The following is a 24,402-nucleotide window of genomic DNA, read 5'->3' on the forward strand; positions in this document are numbered from 1 at the left end:
AATTAGTTGACGCCTTCTCATCATTTAGGCCTCTGTTTAAATACTACCTTCTCAGAGAGGCCTTCTCTATAAATCTCAAATTAGCCCTCTGTCCATGTTGTCTGTCATAGTATTACTTACTTGAATTATACATATGTTATACTTTGTTTCCTTTTTTGTCTATTTGTTTTCTCTACCACATATGGTAGGCCTTGAAAGACCGGGCATTTATCTTTATTGTTTGATAGGAGTCCCTGCCTTGAACACCACGATTGGCACATAATCAACACTCAACAATATAAGAAAGATTAAGAATGAATGATGAAGAATGTATTTCTTCACACAAATTGGACAGCCAATGTATGCAAAGTTCCTGAGGCAGGGAAGAGTTTGATGTGTTCCTGAAACTGAAGGAGGAACAGTGTGGCTGGAGCATAATGGGTAGCAAGATGAGGACATGAGATGGGTTACAGAGCTTAGCAGGGACTGGAGGGCCATATTAAACATAATAGGATTTATTCTGTGGTACAAAGAGAAATCCTTGAAAGGTTTTAAGCAGGGGATGAAATGGTCTGAATTTAAAAGAGTTCAGATGCACTGCTCCTGGAGAGTGGACTGGATGTGGGAAAGAATAAAACTGGGAAAATGCATTAGGAGGCTTGTACAGCATCTAGGGAAGAAGACGGGGTGATTAAGACTCCAGTGCTGCTGGTAGAGTGGGAACCAAAAGAAGACAGGGATTGAGAGAAGGTAATGTTGCACTTTCTGCCGATGAGTCATTCTATTATTGGTGTTACAAGTTTGGGGTGGGAAATAAAAAGATTTTCGACATGCTGTGTTAAAGATATCTGAGATGCAAGTAAAGATATCAGCTAGGTCAACAAGGCAATGGATAGGAGAGTTTCAAACTCAGAAAAGAGGTTTTAACGGAAAAAACTGAATTTGGCAACCTTTAATATGTAACCATTATTTAGATATGATTTAGATATGCAGAGCTAGATATAATTAGCTGGGAAGCACTATTGAGAAGGAAACAAGTCCAGGGAAGAAGATTGAGAAATCTTAATATTGAGGAAGCAGAATTTTGAAGCATCAGCATATAGACTAAGGAGGAATAGCAAATACCATAGGAGGCAACCTAGGTTTGTGAGGCGTGGTCTGCCTTGCCTGATGCCACCAGGAGATTGGAGCAAACCACCTGAGATGTTACCAATGTTACTGATGTTAAGTTTTAGTGTTGGGTTGGGTAAAATTTGGGCAGGAGTTGGTTAAAGGGTACAGCGGGAGCTACAGGCAACATATATAGACGACTTTTAAAAATGGTTCTGAATGGTGAGCAGAGAATGGTGTAATGGCATGAGAGACACCTGGGGTCCAGCAAGGAGTTTAAACAAGAATGATAGGTATTGTGTCAAGTTCGTATGTTGACCGGAGTCATCTAGTAGAGAGGGAATGGTTGGTGATTCAGCAGAGCCAATTGTCTGATAGGGCTTTCTCTGTGACATCTATGAGAACGTTATAAAGGGGGTCAGTAAAGAACCTGCAGAGTTGTAAAATTTATTTATTTTTGCTTGAAGCAGTAACCTTATGCGTTCTCCGTTGATGGTTTAAAGTATGAACTGTGTATTATAAGCATTAGGATAACAACTGAAAAGATGACATGAAGTCTACATAAAAGACTCGACACAAGATTGCAGTCGAAAAGCCAAGAGAAGATGAAAATGGAATTCTGAAAAAAGTACATTCAAATATTTCAAAGGAAGGCAGGGAAAATCAGAGGAACACAAATGTGGTGGGCAGATTCTAAAGATGTGCCCGTAAGATTCCTGCCCACAGGCTATTCAATCAGACATTAACCCAGGCACTGCTTGCGAGGGGACTTTGCAGATGGAACTCAGGTTACTAGACAGTTGAACTTAAAATAAGGAGATTGTATTTCGTGGTTCAGGTGAGCCCACCACAGCCACATCAGCTCTTGCAAGCAGAAGGCAGAAGAGTTACTACGAGAGATGTAGCAGCTGTCAGAGACTTGAAGTGGGAGAAGAATGTGTGAGAACAACTCCACCTGCCGTTGCTGGAGGTACAAGGTGAGGAGGGATGCAAGTGGCGTCCAGGAGCTTTAAGAGGCTCCCAAGGAAAAGGGGACTTTGGGGATCTCTGGCCTATGGCCCCTAGGAAATGAATTCTGCCAACCGCCTGACTGAGCTTTGGAAGCTGATTCTTCTCCAGAAAGGAATGCAGCCCTGCTGACACCTCAGTTTCAGCCCTGTGACACTCTAAGCAGAGCAGTAATCTGAGCCACACTGTGCCTGGACTTCTGACCTACAGCAACTAGAAACTAAATCACGTGTTAAGCCACACAATCTGTCGTAATTTGTTAGGGCAGCAATAAAAATTAACACAGATTTTCATAGCTGGAAGTAGGGTGCTTTTGTAACAAATATTTGAAAATGCAGAAATGGCTTTGGAATGAGTCTGTGGGCACAGGCTGGAAGAATGTTGAGGATCATGATAGAAAAAGCCTAGGTTGCCTTGAAACGCAGTACTAGTAGAATACGGACATTCAGGATGCTTTTGATGAGAGCTTAGAAGGGAATGAGGAGCATGTTATTGGAAACTGGAGGAATGCGGATCATTGGTATATAGTGGCAGAGCACTTAGCAAAATTGTGTCCTATAGTTATGTTGCAAGCAGAACTTGTAAGTGATGGACTTGGATATTGACTTGAGATTTCCAAACAAAAGGTTTAATATTATTCGACAACTGGAAGGATCTCAATTTTCTTCAATTGAGGAGAAAGGGTGAAATCTCTTGCAAATAGACTTAACATGTCTGAAGACATAAAGTCAAAGTGAAGGTCAAAATAAGACGTTAAAAGAAGTTGTCTTCTGGTAACCACTAAATTACGTTCCCCAGATTAATTTTCAAAACCACCAGAGGATAAGGGGGTTGGGGGGTGGGAGATGAGGGTAAGGGGGATCAAATATATGGTGATGGAAGGAGAACTGACTCTGGGTGGTGAACACACAATGTAATTTATAGATGATGTGATACAGAATTGTACACCTGAAATCTGTGTAATTTTACTAACAATTGTCACCCCAATAAATTAAAAAAAAAAAGTTGTCTTGTCAAGGCATGGTGCTATTAGTATTAGGTTTGATATCATCATTGCCAGAGGGTCATGCTGAAAAGACGAGGGACTTCTACATTTTGACACTTAACCATGACTATGGGTAATATAAGACTAAGCATGGGAGGCAGGTCCAAGTGAGTGTGTGTAGTATTCGTCCTTTGTTATTTACTGTCATTGCTCAGGTTCTCGCCCAACCTGCAGTTTTCAAAGGAACCGTGAGGTACTGCCAGATGGACAGCCTGTGCTGCTCACATACGTTGGCTCCCCCAGGCTTCCCGTCTCCATCTGGAGTCTGGTTGACTGTGCCAACGCTGCAGCACCAGGAGCTAACTTCTACCTGCCTCTCCAGGGCTGTGTTCTCTCCAGAGCATCTATTTATGTATCTGCTCATGCTGCAGCACCCAGCTGGTTTTGTTGTTGCTTTCCATTTGCAGAGATGTTACCTGCAGTGGTGTTTATTCATCATTAAAAAAAAAAAAAACCTTTGAGATAGGTCATCCATTTACTCTTTGTCATTTTTGAAGAATGAATTTCACTCAGTCAAGGACACAGTGCCGTTTATACACTTCTCTTTATTTAAGCAGTAGACCAAAATTTCCCTTAAATCTCTTTTTGTAACTTTATTAGGGAGAAATGTGTCTGAATTGGAATGCAAATGCTAGCATTTTGGACTTGAAATAAACTCCGTTGGAGAATCCTTGAGAGGTTCTAAGCCTAAGAAAGGATACTGTGGCAGAATGTCTTGTAATAAAGAGTTATATTTCCTTGGATTTTTACTTTTTTTGAAGTGATATTTATTATCAAACATAGGAGCTCACCTAATGTATCTATTTCAAACTTTGGCGGCTGGAAATTTTTAATTTGGATACTAACTTACAGTTTTGACTTTTAAACTCAAAATTGATTTATCATATATGCCATTCAGATCTTTTTTACTTTAACTCCTCAGATAATACTGGCTTCTTTCCAATATTCACTAATTGGATTTGTATTAAGACTGTGCAAAGGGCCACACAACATTACCCAACAACAATGGAGGATGCCAGAAGATGGAGGAGAGGAGGATTCTAAAAATGTCTTTGAGTGAGATTGACTATATGTATGAAATACTCAGAATATCTATACATTTGAGAGGAGTAAAAGAGGTTAATATAGAGGGAGCAAGTGGATTCCCCAAAGGAAAATTTTTTTAAGGATCTGGAAAATATTGGTGGACTCAAAATGACAAATGGAACAAATTATGGCTGTAAGCTTAATAATAGTACTAGGGATGGAAGGACACAGCCAAGCACAATATTATTGTGTGATAAAAGAAAGAAAAAAAGAAGTCTGCGATTCTAGGTTTCTAAGATGCAATATTGTAGACGAAGACAGTTGCATGAGCACATATTTGGATTAGTTTCTTCTCATGATCGTATCACTGTTTTATGTTTGTCATATATTGTATTTTCTCTTTTTGTCAGGGTTAGTGGAGAGCTGATATTCTATTTGCAGCTCAGGGAAGGTTGCATTTTGATTTTGTAATTTTAAGATTTTTTTTTTGGTGAAGATTGAAGAACAATAAGAAAAGATAATCCGGGTGAAGGAAAAATGCATGATATTGGATGACTGGAAGGATAGCAATTATCTATATTTTATCATAAATTGTGAGGAGTAAGGGTGAAATCGTTATACATAAGAGTCTCTATCTATACCTGGTAGGAGAGGATGAATCTCCAGGGTGATTGCGCTGAGGTTTACAGCTGTGCATTCAGCATGAAAACAGAAGAAGTGAAAAAGTGGGGCTGGGAGAAGTGGAAGAAAGAGGTACCAGTCTAGCAGAACATTATTAAAAATATCACCGATTACTGAAATAACACATGTTAAGCAATATCTTTGCTCGACTTGTGTTGTCATTAACACCTAATAAGAAACATCTGTACATCACACAATGTGCCAGAATCTTAAGATTTTCAACTAAATATAGCAGAGTCCCATTCAGATTTTACAACCTAGGGAGAGAAATATCTCAGCATATACATTAAAATTAATTAAGTGCTATAAAAAGATATTAGAAAAGTCATTGTAGTTAAATTCTGCAATCTAATCAGAGTTTCTAGATTTGAATCTGCCCAGTGATTTGCTGGCTGGATTTCTCTAAGGCTCAATTTCAACATCAGTTTTTAAAATTTGAGGAAAATAACTGGACTGGCTAGTAAGTGGTTGTGTATCAATACTTGTACCACTTACTGCTTATTGCACACAGTAAGTTAGTTATGAGAATAATTATGAATAAAATGTTACGAGAGTAATATTGTCATATAGAGGCTACAGGGCATCAAAAATCTCGGTGTGTATTTCAGTGCATCTCTGTATCTGTTTGGGCACAATGCACCCAAGAGCACACAGATTAAAACCCAGTTCTGGCCTTAGTGCTGATTAGTTGTGACTGATGACTCTCACTAAATCTCCCTTATCTTTAGTCTCCTCATATGTTGTAATTTCTACCTCAAAGCATTGTGGTGTGGATATCAGGAGGCTCTCTAAAACTTCAGTCAAATAAGTCTATTCGTCTCAATTACCTTTGCATAATTTGGGGCATTTATAGTTTTCATTTTGAATATGTGAAAACTGTGTAGATTGATGTTACCTGGTTGTTTATGTTAGATCATTGAGATTTGTCTAAAATTGCATTTTCACTCTGTTCATGACTTAGTTTCTATGTTAAGTTAAATCATAATATAAATATAGATGTACCATGTTGGGATAGTATGTAAACTCAGAAAAGTCTTAATATGTGTCTTGGTAGAAATGTTTGGATTCTTTTGATGAGGTTATGTTTACTTTGAAGAAACTCTACACATTAAAACGCTTGACAAAATATTTTATTATCAACACTTATTTACTCTGAAGTCAGATTTAGAGTTTTTCAATCCTAGAGCATGAGCTTTGAATATTGAAGTAAATGAAGTACTCCAACATGCAGTACAGACCCGTGTCACAAAACCTTATGTTAATTGGGCACTATGTTTCTCTGTATTTCAACCAGAGCCTTCTTGATTCTTAGCATAGGATTGTTTAAATAAGCTTACTCATCAGCTTTACTAGTCCACGTCATACTGAATCTGGGAACTAGAAGAGGACTGAGCAAAGCTTTTGGAAGAGTACCGATAGCTGGAGAAGTGACCCTACATACAACCAGGCGAGGACACAGTGACCTTAAAGTTGACACAGATGTGTATTCTTGCAGATTCCAATAATCTGAGTTCATAATGCCTCCTATGCGTCACTGAGAAAGAATGTCAGCCATCCACTTTTCATGAAGGTAGATGTATGTGTGTTATATTTTATTATGTTGCCATCTAAGAATTTGACACAGAATGTTCACTTACCTAGAATACTAAGAAGCATGATAATATTTAGAGTGGCAGCATGAAGGATTGGATCTTAGAAAGTACAAGAATGAGAGGAGAGGGAGTAACAGAAAAGAACATGAAGGAAGACAAAGAGGTAGCACAGAGCCTGTGGTCATGGGACAATGAGAAGGCTTACAAGATTGGGGCAAAGAATGAAGCCACACTTTCAGGGGTGGGGGACTCTCAACTTTAAGATTTATAACATCACCCTGGGGGCTAGTTAAAATGCAGATTTATGGACCATATCTTCAGAGAATATATTCCAGTGGATTGGAGTTCAAGGCCAGGTACCAATATTTTTTTATAACTTCTCACTAGTTCTAATGTGTATAACGCTTCACATTTTGAGAAATAGTACCGGGGAAGATGGGGCCATTGGTTGAGGGTTTTGTGTGGAAGAGTAATGTTCAAAGTGTTCTGGAAAGATTAATCTGCTGGAGTGGCGTGCCAGAGGCCAATATGAAAGCTACTAATTAGTTCAGCTAGAAAGTAATGAGGGCATGGCCTGGCATGCTGACAGAAACATTAGAAAAGACAGAAAAGTTACCAGAGGTGTGTAGAGGGCAGAGTCAAGAGAATGTGATGATTTCACACTAAGTATTGGTGGGATAGACAGAGGGAGAGGGCAATGACAAAGCTAACATACTAAGATATCACTGGAAAGGAAGACGATTTTAAATGCAATAGATAGAATTGATGTTGGGTTTATCCTTTATCTGAGTATAATCAGTCTGGTTTCTACTTTATTTACAAATTAATATTACTTAATGCTAAAATGCTTGGGTTTGAATTTCATCCTTTACTAAAACTAGCTTAGACAAGTTTGTTTATCTGACAGAACTCCAGTTTTCTTATCTAGAAAAGGGATGTACCAACCTCATGGAGTTATTATAAGAAATAAATGTAGGCATAGCACTTTTTGCATCCCTTCTCTAAGTCGTACACATCAGACACTATCTGTGAGCACTTTGCTTCTCTTTGGACTCAGACTTCTGTTTGCAGAACAAGAATTTTAATTTATTTGTCCACGTTGACTTTTCTTTCACAATATGGAACTTCTAAACCAGAAGCATGTATCTAAATTTCTAATGTGGTTTTGAGTGTTTTTGAAGAAATAGTACATTAGTAATCATCATATAGTATAGGTAAGGACTTGTGTGCTTCTAGTAGTAAGTAAACTCCTTCTAGGCCAGAGGATTTCAAAGTGCACTTTTTCTGTGCCCAGTTCCCGTTCTGAATTCTTAGCTTCAGTTGCTAATTCATCAGTTCTCGGCTTCAGTACATAGGCCAAGCAACTGAAGGTGAGATCCCTGATTTTTTACTGCTCTTTAAGGGAGAGTATCAATTTCAGACCATAATTTTTTTAGGCTATGTGTTAAAGTACCATTACTTGCCCAAATGATTACTAAAATGAACATGGAGGTATTGGGTCTCTCCTAGAGAAAATCTAAGCCATTTGAGCCACACTGATGGCTTAAAAAGGGGAAGATAATGAGTTTTGTTTTGACAATATTTTTTAAGAAAAATTCAAATTTTTAATGTTTTTAACGAAAATGTCACTTGTTTTTCCTTTTTTTTTTCTAACCATGAGACAGGAAATGTTATAGTTCATCTCCTAAAGCCAGAGCTTTCCCCTCTGTGTACTGGAGCAAAAGTAATGGTGAGCTACATAGGGAACTGTGATACCTTGGGTTAGAGAAAGATGGATTGTGGTTCTAGAAAGCTACTTTCATTGTTGCCTGGGTGGTGAAAAGAAAAAATATAAATGTGTATGTGTTAAGCCTTGGAGAACCTGGAAGTGTTTTGAGCTTGGCAAAATTAAATTTCACATTGAGATGTTTTATGTTTAGCAAAATTCAAAACATATTTTGAGAATTGCTTTCTCCCTTAAGTTTATTCCTCTGAGAATTTTAAGCAATATTTTTATTTCTGGTTCATTTCCAATATTTTATGAGAAATTTCTGATATCCATGGGACCTTCTTCTTTGAACCTGGAAATTTTGTTTTGCTAATATTAAATTGTATTCTAGTCCAGAAAGTCTGAGTTCAGTTTAAAATTTTAATTTATGCCTTGATGGTTGGCCAGATATCTTCAGTCACTCCCAGTATGTTTGTGTTTAATTATATTAAAATGTTTAGTTTATCTTATTTAATATGTAGTTTTACCTTGACTACTGTGTTTCAGTGGACGTTCATTTAGAAAGAGATCAGGACACTAAGCCATTAAGCACAAGATTGTCTATAACTTTTATTTGATAGAGTTGGAGTGTATAACATCAGAAGTATTTATATACACACATTTCAAAAAATGCTACATATATGTTGAATATATTCAAACAAGCTCCAAATTCAACAATTCTAGCTGTAAGCCAAGTTCTGAGAAAAATATATGGAAACTATCCTTGAATGGATACAAGTTACGATAGCAGAGAGTGTCATAAATTGGTTTTTTTTGTTGTTGTTATTTTAGAAATGACCTAACAGAAATGACTCGGGGTCTGCTTTTCTCTTCCTTTCATGGATGTGTGGCATTCTTGATGTCATGAAAATAAACTGTAGAGCACAAGTTCAGATGTATTAATTACTGTACTTAGAAGGACTTTTTCATATTAAAATGTTGAAAACATTAACTGATCCTTTGAAGGATCTTGTTTTATATGTTTTATTATCACTAGGGCACATTCTTATCATATAAAGTTTATGAGAAGTTGTTATTCCTAGCTCAAGTTTTACTCTGTGTAATGTATGTATAATTTTACAGGAATCTACAATTCCCACACAGATGTTAATTCTTGTAACTCTAAAGGAATTCATTAACATGAAATGCATGAGCTAAGAAAGATTCTAAATGTCTCATCATTTTATAAGATGTAAACATTGAACTTTTAATGAGTATTCTAAGACCATAGGAGACCACTTTTTTCAATAAAAATTAAATTAAAAAATGTTTAGTGAACAAAATTTAGAAATTACCTGTGAATATTTATAATTAATCAGATAATTTTTATATTTATTCACTTCTTTTGTGCTTAGAGATGCTGTATTCTAGAAGTGCCATATTTTGAAAATGCTTCAAACGTTGTTTCCTTAAGAAACCTTCCTTTGTTTTATTTCTAAATGTACAAAAGAAGGAACAGAAACATACACATTCACAGTAGCTTTAGAAATAATCCAGTGGGAATCCACTACAGTGGACTATTCAGTAACAGAAATATGACTAAATATAATATTCTTAAGCAAGTTGAATTCTTTGATACATTTAACGTATATTAGAGTGTATTACTTTCCATGCTCAATCTTTATTCTCTCCTGATAAGTGAAATATGTAGGAAGAGGCTGGGTTTAAATCTTTATTTATAGGATACACAAAAATGCTAGCATTTAAAATAGACAGTATTGTTTTGACCAGGTATGACTAGATTCTAAGAATATTTACCTTTACTTTTTTAGCTATTTGCATTTTCAACTCTAGAGTATGCGTCTTAAAAATGTAACTCACACATTTAAGTGATTATAATTATTCTGTTTTAAAGAATAAATAGTATATAAAATTGAATTGGCTCAGTCATAATCCAATATCTGTCATATGCAACAGAAATTGGAATTCATGAGTTTTTTCTTTTTTCTTTTTCTTCCCAAGGTAGTACCCTATTGGTTGGTGGTATTAGATTCTCCTTGGCTAGTCTAGGTGGCATATCTAGTGGGGTCACCCACACCTACATCCCTGAGGTCTCCAAGCCACGGCTTACCATGCCCTTTTCAGGACATGGCTGCTGCATTTAGAATCAAAATTCGTCAAGAAAGTATTATGAAGTGCCCAAAGGGGTTTCTTTCTGCCAAACTCATTCCTCCATTCCCAGGTGTGTAACAGCAGCCCCAATTTCTTTGATGATCAGGGTCAATTATCCTGTCAGGATGGTGACACATTATCTTACTTGCCAGTTCCTTGCATAAAAAGCCCAAAGCTCTCAGGCAACAGTCATAGTTTAAATTTCACTGGGATTCTTGCCTTCTTTTCTGGTAAAAAACAAAACAAACAAACAAACAAAAACTTTCTTTGTTAATGGGCATTTCTCTTTAAATGCTGAGTCCAGAACTGTGGGGAATGAGAAGCACAAATTTCCCAATGGGTCACTGGGTGTGACGGTATTATATTATAAAAAGTCCAGTTTTGCTCTTTTTTCTCTTGGATTTTTATTAGGAAGCTAGTCCACACTGAGATTTTAAGAATTTGTTAAAATTTGAAATGTTTTCTTCTTCTTCAGTTTTAAGGGGCTACTTCTTCCTTTCCTTCTCTGACAGAGGTGAAAATAGTTCATGTGTCTCATATCTTTTTGGAAGGGCTTGTCATTAGATGGAATTCAGTTCACTTTGCAATGTTAGCTCTCTGGATTAAAAAAAAATTGACAATTTGTCAATTTTCTGTTTTTGTTGTTGGCGGTGGTTTTTTTTTTTTTTTTACATAATTATGGTGGGAACAATATGCTCTTCCACCTTTTCACATCCCTTCCATAAATAAGTAGAACTGTCAAAATAAATGTTTTGATATCTTGCCTGGGAGGCAGGGTGGGTGAATTGCTGTTTAAGCAGATAAATCTTGAAAGCTGAGGAACCAATCTGGAAATTAGGCCAGCTACATATGTCAATCTCACTTATACATTTAGTGACCTGGAAAATGACCATTAGATGGGTCACAGACCCACTGGATAGACTATGGGTCAAACCTGGGCCAAGACTCAATTTATGACTTCCAATATTGTCCCTCTCTAACCGTCGGCCCATGATAGCTCTTTGGGTTTCCAAGCATCTGTGTCAATTCAGACCGTGTTTCCAATAGTCCATCTGTGTGTGGTTATTCATGGAAATATCTGTAGGCTGCTGTGGAACGACTCATTATCATGTATTCTTTTCATGGTGTTATAACTTGATAACTTCCTGGAAACTTGATCCCTCCTTCAATATATGGGCCCCAGGTGTTAAAACTGGCCCATACCCCAAAGTTCAATAAAGTATTTTGGGAGGGGGTGGGAGGTAACAAGGTAACCACTCTCAATCGTCTGATAATACAGCTTTCATATTTTTTATTGTATACATTGAATAAAACTCTTGGTTGGCTGCCCATCTATTTTGACCCTTGGATGCCATGTTCTGTTAACTATCTCATAAATCTCTGAGGTTTGGAGTGCCTGCATATGACTACAGCCTCGCCATGAATCATGATAATTGCTTTCACCTTATGGCAATTGTCCTCTTATGTTTTCGGGATTCTGTCATACCCATTGTTGTCAGTGAGCCCAGTTCTATAATACCATCTTCTGCCATCAGTCTTGGCTTTCAGAGGATCATCACTTAAAAAAATATATTTTATTGAGGTATACTTAACACATAACATTATGTTAGTTGCTGTACATTATGTTTTCTTAGTGATGTTCGTTCTCCTTTCACTAGCATGTTTGTTATAGCCTTGGTAAATGTTGTATCTTCAGGGCCTTCTTATGTCATAGTCATCTGGTGGGTTTTCCAGCTGAATATATATGTGTATTTCAGCGTACTTCTTTAAACCTTTTAATCCCTCTGACATGAAAATTCTGGCATTTCTCTCTTAAGGTAGATCAGTGCTTTATTCTATTAGCATGTTTGCATTATCTTTCAGTGTCCTTTCAAGGGTGTTAAATTCTATAACCCAGGATACTGCTTCTAAAAGAATCAACACTCTCTTATTTAACTTTAGTGCCCCACCTTTAGAATTGAGTCTTTGAGTCCCCTCAGGGCTCCTCCAGGTACAAGTTGACTAGGTTCTGAAGATCCTTTTGGATATAGCGCCTTGCCTCCCGGTTTAGGCCCAGCTCATCCTGGTGAGGCTAGATTGTGATTTAACACTAGTAATTGTTTTATTAGCCAGAAACAGAGGTGAGGGCAGACCTTGAGTGATACATAGCATCTTTCAAAGGAATGTCACTGGCATCACCTTTAAACAAGGGGAGAACATTAGTTCTTTTTAGAAAGGAGTAGGCCACTTCTTCAGACTCATAAGTTTCAGAGAAATCTAGAGGTTCAAGATCTTCAGTGTATCAATCCATATTTCTCCATCCTATGTGTCAGGGTACTATTATTTTCCAAGTAAGATCTGACTTTGGTATAGCTGACCTACTGAGATTGTGGGGATTGACCTTCCTTGGAGCTCTATAATTCTTAGAATTAGGTCTTGGACCTCCTCCTTGATTTTCCTCTGTCATCAGGCTGTATAGGAGATGAGAGCATTTTTATATGCTGCCGAGAAGGCTTTCTGGCTTTCACTCATAGTTGCTCTCTGTCTTTTGTTAGCATTAGCTACCTTATTTGCTGTCCTCAGAGTTACTATTTCCCCTGTGTTGCACAAAACCTGATACATCACAGTAACATTCCTTGTTATACTCTATCATAACTACAGGAGGAAGACAACAATTATACTATCTTATGCCAGAGGCTCTTTGTGTTCCACCTACAATCAATCATGAGGTTCTCACTGCCAGCCAAAAATTCCATCTCCAAAATTTCATTTTAGTGTCTGTTTATGTGTACCACTGTTGGCACCAACTGTCACAGGTTGGGTTACTGGGGAAGCAGACTCTGTGTGGGAGATTAGTATGTGGGGGTTTATCAGGAAGAATTCTTGGGATCACCAATTGTGAAAGGGAAGGGAAGGAAGCAGGATTGGACAGAGGAAGATACTGCACTATAATGTATTCTCAGTGAAGGTCTTATACAATTCTAGAGTTATGATGCTAGCATCATCCATCAGAGATGTCCCAAGTTGGGTGGAGGGCACTATACCCTTATGCACCCTCCTCTACCAGTCATTGGATGCTAGCTACTTATAGGAAGTCGATTTGACTATGAATTAGGCAGCTCTTCAGCCAAGAGGACTGATGGTTGAAGTCTTTTAATCAACAACCTTCCCAGCATCTAGGAATAAATTCTTCAAACAAGAGGTGGGATCTAGGCAGCCCATCAGAGTATCCTCTAAAATCACCAGAGAAAAGACTCTAATAGTGGTACCCTCCTCCCCATCCCTATCCATATTTATAGGGGAAGTGGAGACAGAAAACTACTAGGCTACTGTATAGAAAAAAAATCTACCATTAAATATAATACCATGCCCAGACATACTTACAAGTAATTCCTGCCAACTATTTAAGGAATAAATAATCCTGTTGTTATACACATTGTCCGGGTTCTGGAAAAGAAATAATGTCTGCCAGTTCATTTAATAAGTTTACTATAACTTTGATTCTAAAGCTAGACAATGAAAATGACAGGAAAATATTATGGGCCAATCTCTTTTATAAATGAAAATGTGAAAATCCAAAATGGGAACATAAGAGCTTCTTTGATCTGATAAAGTATCTATCAAAACCCTTTAGCTAAAAGAATGCTCAGTGATAAAATATTGAAAGGCTTCTCTTTAAAAGTTGTAAGACAGATATTCCTGTTATCAGTGCTTATTTTTCAATTAAGGCTTCAGGAATTTTGTAAAACAAAAAAAGTAAGTTTATACAAACACACATACTCTCACATACATGCAAACACTGGAACTGGAAAAGTGGACCACAACTTAATTACTTTCTGATGATAGAGAATTATCTTTATAGGAAATATAATAGATATTTATAGGAAATGTAAGAGATCTATGGAGCCATTTCTATAGGAAATGTAAGAGATCTATAAATTTTCAACATATATGATAAGTACAAGATCAAAATATAAAAATTGTTTTATATACAAGGGACACCTAGAAAAAATAATTTGAAACATTAATATTTATTATAGCAACAAAACCTAAAAGTTTACCAAGAAAAATATTCAACAAGTCATATCTTTACAAAGACAAAGTTCTACCTTTGTGGAAAGATGTAAATAAAACCAAAATAAGTTGAAATATAATCATGAGTATGAATACTAAATATCTTTAAAATGACAAGGTTTTCTATATAAATTTATATATAAATGCATTTATAATTAAGATCTCAAAAGGATTTTTCTCCTATTATAGCTTGGCGATCTGCTTTTGAAATTCATATTGATAATCATATTGCAAAGAACAACTGAGAAAATTTTGAAAACTTAGGTAGGGGGTTAATCCTTTTAGCTATAAAGACTCATCATAAAGAGATCATTAATAATAGAATAGGGTATTAAAGATAAAAATACCAATGAAACGGAATGGAGGGCCTAGGTATATGGCATATATGACAGAGGTGGCATTGCAGATATGTGGAAAAAGGATGGCTATTCTTTACATGGGGCTCGGAGACTTAGTGATCCATGCAGAAGAAGATAAATTTAATTTTCATGTATCACAAAAGAAAAAAAATAGTTCAATGTGAACTAAAGACATACGTGTGAAGACCAGATTTTTTAATTGAAGGAAATTTAAGGAACAATGACCTCAGAAAAAGGTCTGTTGCTTAAATATGACTTAAAAATCACAAAATTTAAAGGAAAAGGTTTAAATAACTTATTAAAATTAAATATACTTATTTAAATTGAGTATATTTAATAAATTGAACTCACTGTAAACTAGAAACTACTGTAATGAGAAAAAGAATTAGTATCCAGAATACATAAGAAGCACCTACAACCAATACACATAGGATAGACCTTCCAACAAAGAAACATTCCAAAGAAAATGGGAACACACCATTCACAAAAGAAGATTTCCAAATACGTATGCACAGATAACCAATCTCACTAGTTATCAGGTAAGGTATTTTGTAAAATCTATTTCTCATTATACATATGTTTGTAAAATGAGTTGGTTTCCTAGCATCCTCCAAAGGTGTGGTCAATTGTTTTTTTGTTTTTTTTTTTTTTTTTTTTTTTTTTTGTGTGTGTGTGTGTGTGTGTGTGTTATTAGTAAAGTAATGGACTTAAACATATTTGATTATATGTTTCAATCCAGCCAATTATTATCAAATTGTCCCAGTTTGGGTCAATAGTATCTTATTCAGTTGCCCCTGAATCCTTTAACACAACACTTTAATCTTTTGTAGCTTCGTGGCTTTCTGGTATTGTAATTTATTCCAGGATCATCTTACTCATTTTCTATCTCGGATTTTGAATCAGTCATTTTTTTCAAAGAACTATAGTTTTTTTACTGGGAAATTTTCCTGGGTGCTAGTAATGTTTATTACCACTGTGTTGGCCCTTCATTTGTCTCTAGGTTTTTTATTGGTCAGAACTAAGAAATATGTGTGTACATTATTTTTATTATATTAAAATTTATCAGATTATTGTATTGTTTATTATTATTTACTGAACTTCTGTTTTGAGCCAGATATTGTAGTAGGTACTAGGGACTCAAAAATAATTTAGGCATAACCCCTTTTTTAGGGATTAATAATTTAGTACATCACAGCATGGTGACTGTAGTTAATAATAAATATTGTATATTTGAAAGTTGCAAAGACTAGATTTTAAAAGTCCTTTAAAATCAAAGGAAATACAAAAATAAAAATTGTAACTATGTGAGATGATGGGTATATTAACTACCTTGTTGTGGTTAATTATTTTGCAAAACATACATATGTAAAATGACTACATTGTACACCTTAGACTTTCACAATGTTATATGTCAATAGTATCTCAATAAAGCTGAAAAAAATAATTTAGTACATTAGGTATGTGTTTTAGAAAAACATTCAAAGCCAATTATCAATGGACTGTTTAGCCTTGTATTTTCCCATTCAAAAAATGACAATAAGCTCAATTACCTTAGAGCCACTTTGAACTATTGCAAGGAATATTAAAAATAGATTTCACTGCCAGGTTTGTCACATCACCCTAACAACTACTCACAGCGCTTCTAGTTTTATCAGTGCTGAACCTTTAGCTCTACTCATAATCTTGAGTACCTGTGAATGACAGTCCATCATTACAATTGGCTGCACACTTGAATTGCTTTCTCTGAGACCGTGGCTGTAACAGTCATTCACCTGCTTCTTCAGAAGAATGAAATTTAAGGAAAAAAAATGGATTTAAAACATTAGTTTGCAAATGTATTATTCTTTTTTTTAATATCTCAATATTCTGTATTAATTTGTATTATTTTTAGCAATATGAACTGTAACCAAAATGATCATGTCTTGATATTATTTGTATCAGTTTTAATTACCATTATTCTTTTCCCCCGTTGCAAAGTGAGAGAAAATGCTGCAGGGAAAGATTTTGCACTGCAAATGTATTATTCTTTTGGGTGGCTTCTTTGTGATCTGTCTTTCCATTTTTATACATCGGTTTGTTTTATAAGCTCCCCAGCGACTTTACTAAAATGAATTAATAATATAGATTTTTTTCCAACTGGATTACTTTGTTCAATATTAAATATATAACTTTTGTTTGTGATATGCATTTGGTAGTTTTTTTAACTTCTAAGTCATTTTCCTTTTGAAATTAACTCATCAATAGTACTACAGAGAAATTGGAGGATTTAATGATTCATTTTCCAATTTATTTCTATTACCTAAAACATGATGCCAGTTCTAAATATTTTAATTTTTAGAATGACATAATTAAGGACTATGATGTCCTGGTATTTATAAAGATTTTATTTAGATAACATGCTTGTATTTCACTGTTAAGTTTCTTCTGGTTATTATCCCTAGCCTTGAAACATTAAAAGCAAATCACTCAATAATATTAATAGTGCAACTAGATAATAAGCAGGATCTGTGGTACTTTTGTCCTTTCCAGTATGCAAATTAGGATGAACTTAATTTTCCTTTAGTAAATACTTCCTCTGTAGATCATTTCCATTTTTTAATAAAGTGTATTATCTGTATGTGGCAGTGTGGGTTACATCCTTGTTTCTTCAAATCTGAAAATAGCGGAATCACCTATTCCTCATGTCCCATATGAAACCTTCATGGGGTTTAGGTGGGTAACCAGCATGACCTCACATTGAAATTTTTAGCCAGGTGATGCTTCTAACTCAGCACCTTGTAACTCTAACAAGCAACCTAAAGTCAGTGATAATAAACTGCTATACCAAGTAAAGGTAGATACAAAGCTTACAAGGAATAATAAGCTTTTAAAAAGTAACTTCTATCAGCAGGTTAGTAGTATGAATCAATATCCTAGAATTTTCTAAGGCTCGAAGGGGATAATGTTGATGACGGGACTTTACTGATATTAAGTACCACACATTTGGTATTAGTAGAAGTTACTGACACTTTATGGAACTTTTAAAGAAAAAGTTTAGAACATTGAAAATAATATCGACTAGGGATATGTCAGATCTTTCAATGTTTTGCTTGTTTAGGTGTAACTTCTTTTTAATTATCCTCCCAATTGTTTAAGAACTGTGAGACTATGAAGAAAAGAAATAGAAATCAGTATGTGGAGTCAGGGTTTTTGGATGTCAGTGAGTTTATAAATTTTGTAAAGTTTATTTTGTTGAGCACATGTTGTTTTGAGGGTTGTACAGTGGGAGATATTAACCAAAGTAAAAAGACTCCAGCCTTTTACTTGTGCCCAAAAGGAAATCTTTTACTATGATGAATAATAACCAGAAAGGTTGGAATGTAACATTTTCTCTCTTAACCTACCATAATAGTAGACCAAATGAAACTGGAAAAAAAGATTCTTCTGTTTGTATGAAGAGGAGACCAGCCAGTGGGTAAAATATAGTTAGAATATAGAAAGTAGTAAATTTATGTGATCAGTCTTACTTCCAGGAAGACATCAAGATTTACTCCAAGAGCCTGGTGTCAATATTTAGAAAATAAACGAACTTAATTAGAAAAGAAGTATCAGGGTTAACTCCTATATTGGCCACAAATGTAAACAATTACAGGCCTAAGGGAAGAAAAAAAACAAGTGTTTTGTTTGTCATTGCAAGATGTATGACGTGGGAAATATAAATAAATCATATTTGGTAATGGTTGATTATAGTATGTTCATTATTTGAGCAGTATAAGAATGGCAGTTTTAAAAACTTACGAACTACAATAATTCATTGTACTAATGCTTGTGACAGAAAACAGACTGAACACAAAAATTTTTCAATATTTATTTTTACATTTCTTGATTGAAGTTCTTTTCTGCTTAGTATTTTCTCTTTTGAGACAAAGAGTTCAGAATGAATATTTGTGGTATGGGTGATATTTTAAAAATGTCCTGAGAAATCCTGTCCATGGGACTTGTGGGCTATAAATGCAGATTGATATGTATTTCAATGGATCTTTTGTTACGGGAAAATTTTTGTTTTCTGACTTACGAACAAAGATATATTTATTTGAAAACTTAATATTTAATCATATCCATAATGTAAAATTGCTTTTGTAACAAAAAAAATATTTTAAAAAGATATCTTGCTGCTTGTGTTTTGTGTTCAGAATCTATTAATCAATCTAGATTCATCTGGAAACTCATTAATACATAAAAAAGGACTTTATTATCAAATGTTTCCATATTCGGGAGGAATAGTCCTTGCTCTAGCGTGGTGTGTATATATGTGTATGTATGTTTATTTGTTTTGTATTTCAGATTGAACATTTGATTTTGTATTGATTATATTTTATTTCCAGATTCAGGAAATAATTGAAGAAGACTGTGTTTAACTCTAAAGTTGGGAACTCTAAATTTGGAGGATGTTTGGACAGTTTCTTTTCTTTTTTCCTTTTAATAATCAATGATCCAAACAGTAGCTAGCTTTTTATATTGAAGCACACCCCCTTCCTCCAAAAAAAAAAATCTGCTCTTGGTAGAAAAAGGCATCTTGTTTTAAAGAGGCTAGATAAGTGTCATGTTACCCAGTAGCATCTTTTAATCTGGTTTATGAGGGAGAAAGATGAGTAAACTATTTTATTTAGATCATCATTTGCACTTAACTACATGCACACTTTTAATTAAAGTGTCGTTTAGATGACTTTGTTCAGTTTATGTGATTGTATATCACATAAGAGTGAAAATCAGACATTAAACAAAGTATAAAGTATTTAAATAAAACATTACATGGGATGTTTTCTTATGAACAACCACTAACATAATTGGACTGCAAATACTTTCTTTTTTATTAGAAATTTAAGCAAGAAATGTACTCCATGAGAAACATTCTTATCCTTATTTTTTGGAAGAGTATTTCTGAGAGGCTCTATAAAATTATATATTTATTTATTTTTGTATGATATCCAAGAGAGTTTAAAATTTTAGATAATTGTTTCTCAACCTTGGAACTTAATTTTCGCACGTGTCATTCAGCAGAAAATTTATTCTCTGCAAATGAAATGCCACCAAAAAAATTATTCTCCCTTTCAAGTAGTATAACATTGTCTTCAAAATGTATATAGTAGAACTTTTGCCAAATCTTACTTTTCCTTGGGAATTTGCTTAGAGCTTGTCAATCATGTAAAAATAGTTGACTTTAGAGCTTTCACTGCTGCCCTTGTCTGAGGAAATTTTCACTAGGCCTTTATTGGGGGCTAGAGCCGCTAAAGCAGCCTGTTAGGTCTTCACATGACATCATTCTTCGTCTCTAAATCCAATATCAATAAAAGCAGAAAGTTTAAACTGTGTATGGAAAAAGTGTAATAAGCAAGTGCTCTTGGCTATTGTGGAATCTTTGAGCTATCTCTCACAATCCCATAAATCTCAAGATAACTGATCTCTTAGTTTAGTTATTTCCTGAGCATATCAGTGTGGGGTTTGGAGAAAAGGGCACACATTTCTTGTAACTACATTTAATAATATATACTATTAAAATGAAGAAAGGCAGCTGCCTTTTAATTATTTTCATACAAAGTATACAACTGTAATCCACTCTAGATCGAAAGGATTTGAAATACTCCTCCTTTGGAATGGTCGAGTATCTAGTATTTTGGGTCCTAAGGCAAATTTGTGAAGTACGTAGCATGCCTAGCGCCATCTTGTTGTTATAGACAACTTATGTCCCATTTTATGGTATTTTCTTATTCTTTTTTTTTTTTTTTGGTGTCTCCAAACTTATATTGAGGACCTTACTTTATATCAGGCACTCTGGCAGGGAGGGTTTAATAGTAAGCAACACGTGCTTGCTGTGGTCAGTATTTTTTAAATTAGATTGAGAAATCAGATGATGGAAACCATTAGGAAATCTGTGTGTTGGCCTATTACTGACAGAAGCACAGGCAGGACCTGGAAGCAGATGAGACACCTAAGGGTTAGTCAGGGAGATGGGGTTTCTGGGAGGGCTTTCTGGAGGTAATGACTGAGGAGACGCTATCATCTTGTGGACTACAGTGTGCTTCCAAGTGGTAACCAGCTATCAGCTCTCTTAGCATTAATTCAAGTAAATATATTCATCTTCTTGAGGATATTCAGTTTGCAAGTTATTTTCTCCCAAGTGGACTAAAAAAAAAGGGTTTGCTTTTGGCAAATGTAGTAGTTCCTTACTTTGTGTGATCCCTTTTGACAATTTACTGTGCACCTCTCCCCTGCAAAACATGTGGTGACTGAGTTTATAAGCTCATATGTGCTTTTTGCATACTTTTTAGGAAATCACAGATTTGAAGCCTCCTTAATGCTGGTCGTTGGACCCCAGCTTCAGCTTTGAAGGGCTAAAGGTCATTGGGGAATTGGGGAGTGAGTGAAACAGACATGATTTAAAGTTAGGGTGTAGAGAAGCACAATATTGGACTGCTTATCCTCACCATACACTCTTCTGTAAGACATGTTTACTGTCTACTGTAATAAAAAAACTGTCTTTTTTGGTTTCCGATTAAAAAGATTTTTTTTTTGGTAGTACAATGAATGCAAATAGCCTTCGGGAGAAAAATAAAACCTGTGGTTTTCCATGTAGTTTAGAAATCCTTCTTCTTGACATTTCATTTTGGCCTATTGGTTAGTTCCCACCCCATTTTTGACCATAGGAATCCAAGAAGGATTCCAGATAGTAAATAGTCTAAGTGCACTTGAACATTTCCCTAGTGTTGTCATCTATAACCAGTGGCCTACATTGGTTACAAGTCTGCTAGCACTAACCTCAAATCACTGTAGTAAATAGGGCTAATGAGTGATAATTCATAGTTTTAAAAGTGTTTCTATTTTTTTTAATGCCAAATAGAAAATACCGTATAGAAAGAAAAACAGAAAATTCCTAAATGGACTTGGGAATTACAAATATTTCAGAATCTAAATAACAAATATATGTTAGGTTATAATGCAAACTCTAAATCCATATTAATATAAATTGTTGTGGTCCAACTTACTATACCAATGCATGTAAATATTTTAGCATGCAAAAGTAGGACACTTAGATTTCAACAAAGGATGAAGTAAAGACACCTACCTAGAAATGTGTGCAATATAAAGAAAGAAAATTGTGCATTTTACACTATGTGATAAGTTGAATTCTAATTCTAAGATGTCTATTTTTTTTCTATTGATGATATCAAGAATTAAAGATATATGACTTATAGTTTACCAAGTCTGCACATAAATGAATCCGCTTAGTCACTCACTGCTGCTTGTTCTTAAAGACGTATTTGGTTTTCTCTTGAAACAATTCATGGCATATTCAGAACCACCAAGCTGTTCTGAAGCTATTAGTTCAGAAAAAAATAACAATAAATAAAAAATGGGCTTAGGTACTTCAGGACAGTTTTGTCTCCTTTTAAGAATCATCTGGCCTCGTGCCTTTTCTTCTCCCCAGAAGTAATGTTTTTGCTTCTGTGAAGTGTTAGATCCTTGGCTGCTGAAGTGTGTTTGATATAATCCATCAAGGCATGAATCCTATTGCATGTGAAAAGTCATTACAAGAAAATAAAAATCTAAAACACATTTGGGTTTTATTTGACTCATGCTACTTTTATTATATAAACGTAGTACTGACAAACTGTTTTGTTTGGTTGAGTATTTCAGCTTTCAAGTCAACCTGCTGATTTAGAGAGGAATAAAAGTTTATTCTTGGAGTAAAATAAATACTATAAAGATGATGACAACGATGATTACTTGTAGTTAAAAAAGTAGGATCGGAGGCCTCTCTCCAGAAATACTAAATCAGAGCCTGCATTTTAACCAGATCCACTGTGATTCCTATGCAAATTAATGTTAGAGGAGCACTGTGTTAGTGTCTCTAGTAGCCTCCTAGCATTAAGAAAGGAAGAGCCAGGCTGAGAGTCACTGCCTGTCAGGACCCATAACTATTTGCTTGGTGAATACACATGATGGAAGATTTAAATAATTAGTAAACTTGGATATACCTTAAAGTAGCGTAAAATCTGGAAAAACATATGTAGTGCCAATTTATTTATATGAAAACTAACAAGACTTTTACATAATTGTAAAATGTTTTATTTAGGCAGGCCATCTATTGCTTGGGATGTCTGGCTTTAGGGGCAGTGGAGCATCAGCGGTTTCCGTTGCATGTGTGTGAAGCTGATTAGAATCTGGATTCAATTTTAGGCATCAAGACCAACCTCTTAGTCAGTGCTATAAACTGTTTTACAAACTTTTTGTTACTTTGTCTTTATGATAGTGAAAGATAGGAAGCGTCTTTTTTGCTTCTACAGACTGCCATTCCATTGAGAGTAGGGCAGAAGAAAGGGTTTAATGAGAGAATTCTAATACTAATGAAGATTTTTCTGTATGTTGAACTGATAACCTACATTGAACTAATTTTTATTTTCTTCCTTTCTGGATTTACACATAAACCTAACCCCTTTTATCTCATGTCAGGTTTTTATGAGGGAACTAAACTGGGTAAACAATTTTATACGATAAAACTTTGATCAAAGCCTAAAGCATTGTATAGCTTTCAGGATTGAAGTTTAAATTTCATAAATTAACAAATTTTATTAGCTAGTTTTTTATGGCTAAAAATCATAAATATTAAGGTTTGATTCCAGTAAAGGACAGTGATTTGAAAAGCATGGATTTTGTCACTTCCTACATTTTTAATGTATTCCCCTCCTTTTCCTTTTAGTTTTACAGAAGAATAATCTGATGAAAATTTTAAAAAAGAAAATTTGTAAACCTGTATCAAGAAATAAAATTTGTAAATCTGAACCAAGAAATAAATATCCCAGAATCTCCAAGGCATTTATCAATGTTGTACTATCTCATGATTAATTTATTCTTTCTCTTAAGTTTGCTGTTTTCTAAAGTTATTATACTTTGACATCTGGTAATACTAAGGGATGAATTAGTCTAGTTTTGGACTCAAATGAACAAAGAAGCCATGTTTTTGTTGTGATATTGTATGTTTCCCACCTTAAAAGAGAAATTCAAATAATGGTTATATGAGTAAATATTCTCTCCCAGTTTTTCACAGTGGTTTATAGAGTATTGCTTTATTAAGTAGCATAAAAGATTAGGTATAAAAGACAAAGTCAGAGAGTTTCCAGATTATAGGGTAATGACTTTGAAGCTCTTGAAAATATGAACGATATCTTATTTATCATTAAAGATCAAAGGCCTAGCACTTAGTCATTGCCTAAATACATGTTGACTTAAATATGGCTTTCATAGGTATTTATACATTTTATAGTGACTCAGAGTTAATATCGTTTTAGAGAAAGTGCATTATAAATGTAGAAAAATGTGATAAGTTACTATAACAACGCAATATTCTTTTGCCTTAATTGTACCTTCCTTTACGAAGTTATCACAGCACATGTTTTAGTTGCTACTACCTCTCCTTCTATCTGTCAGTGAAGACCTGCCAGTCACAAACATCCATTGTAAATGCACAAATTCTTATCAGACTTTGTTTGCAGATTAGCTCATGGTGACTGATTTCTCTTTTCTTAGGACCACCCCCAAAATCAGTGACCACTTCCTTCAAGGAAATGGTTTTAGTCCACTCCCCACAAACATCAAAGTAAAAAAAAATGTGGGTCATGCCCCTTTAAAGGTGGCTTATATTATACTGTAACA

General features: G+C 35.0%; 2 protein-coding genes across 5 annotated transcripts in view; one reads left to right on the plus strand and one right to left on the minus strand.

Moving 5' to 3' along the window:
• The window catches only part of LOC117037930 (zinc finger protein 333), a 1,118,586-nt gene that overhangs the window by 427,396 nt on the left and 666,788 nt on the right, over window positions 1-24,402 (minus strand). The window lies entirely within an intron of this gene.
• TLL1 (tolloid like 1) overlaps window positions 1-24,402 on the plus strand; it is a 179,088-nt gene that overhangs the window by 63,401 nt on the left and 91,285 nt on the right. The window lies entirely within an intron of this gene.

This window comes from Rhinolophus ferrumequinum, chromosome 18 (assembly GCF_004115265.2).
Source record: "Rhinolophus ferrumequinum isolate MPI-CBG mRhiFer1 chromosome 18, mRhiFer1_v1.p, whole genome shotgun sequence".
NCBI lineage: Eukaryota > Metazoa > Chordata > Mammalia > Chiroptera > Rhinolophidae > Rhinolophus > Rhinolophus ferrumequinum.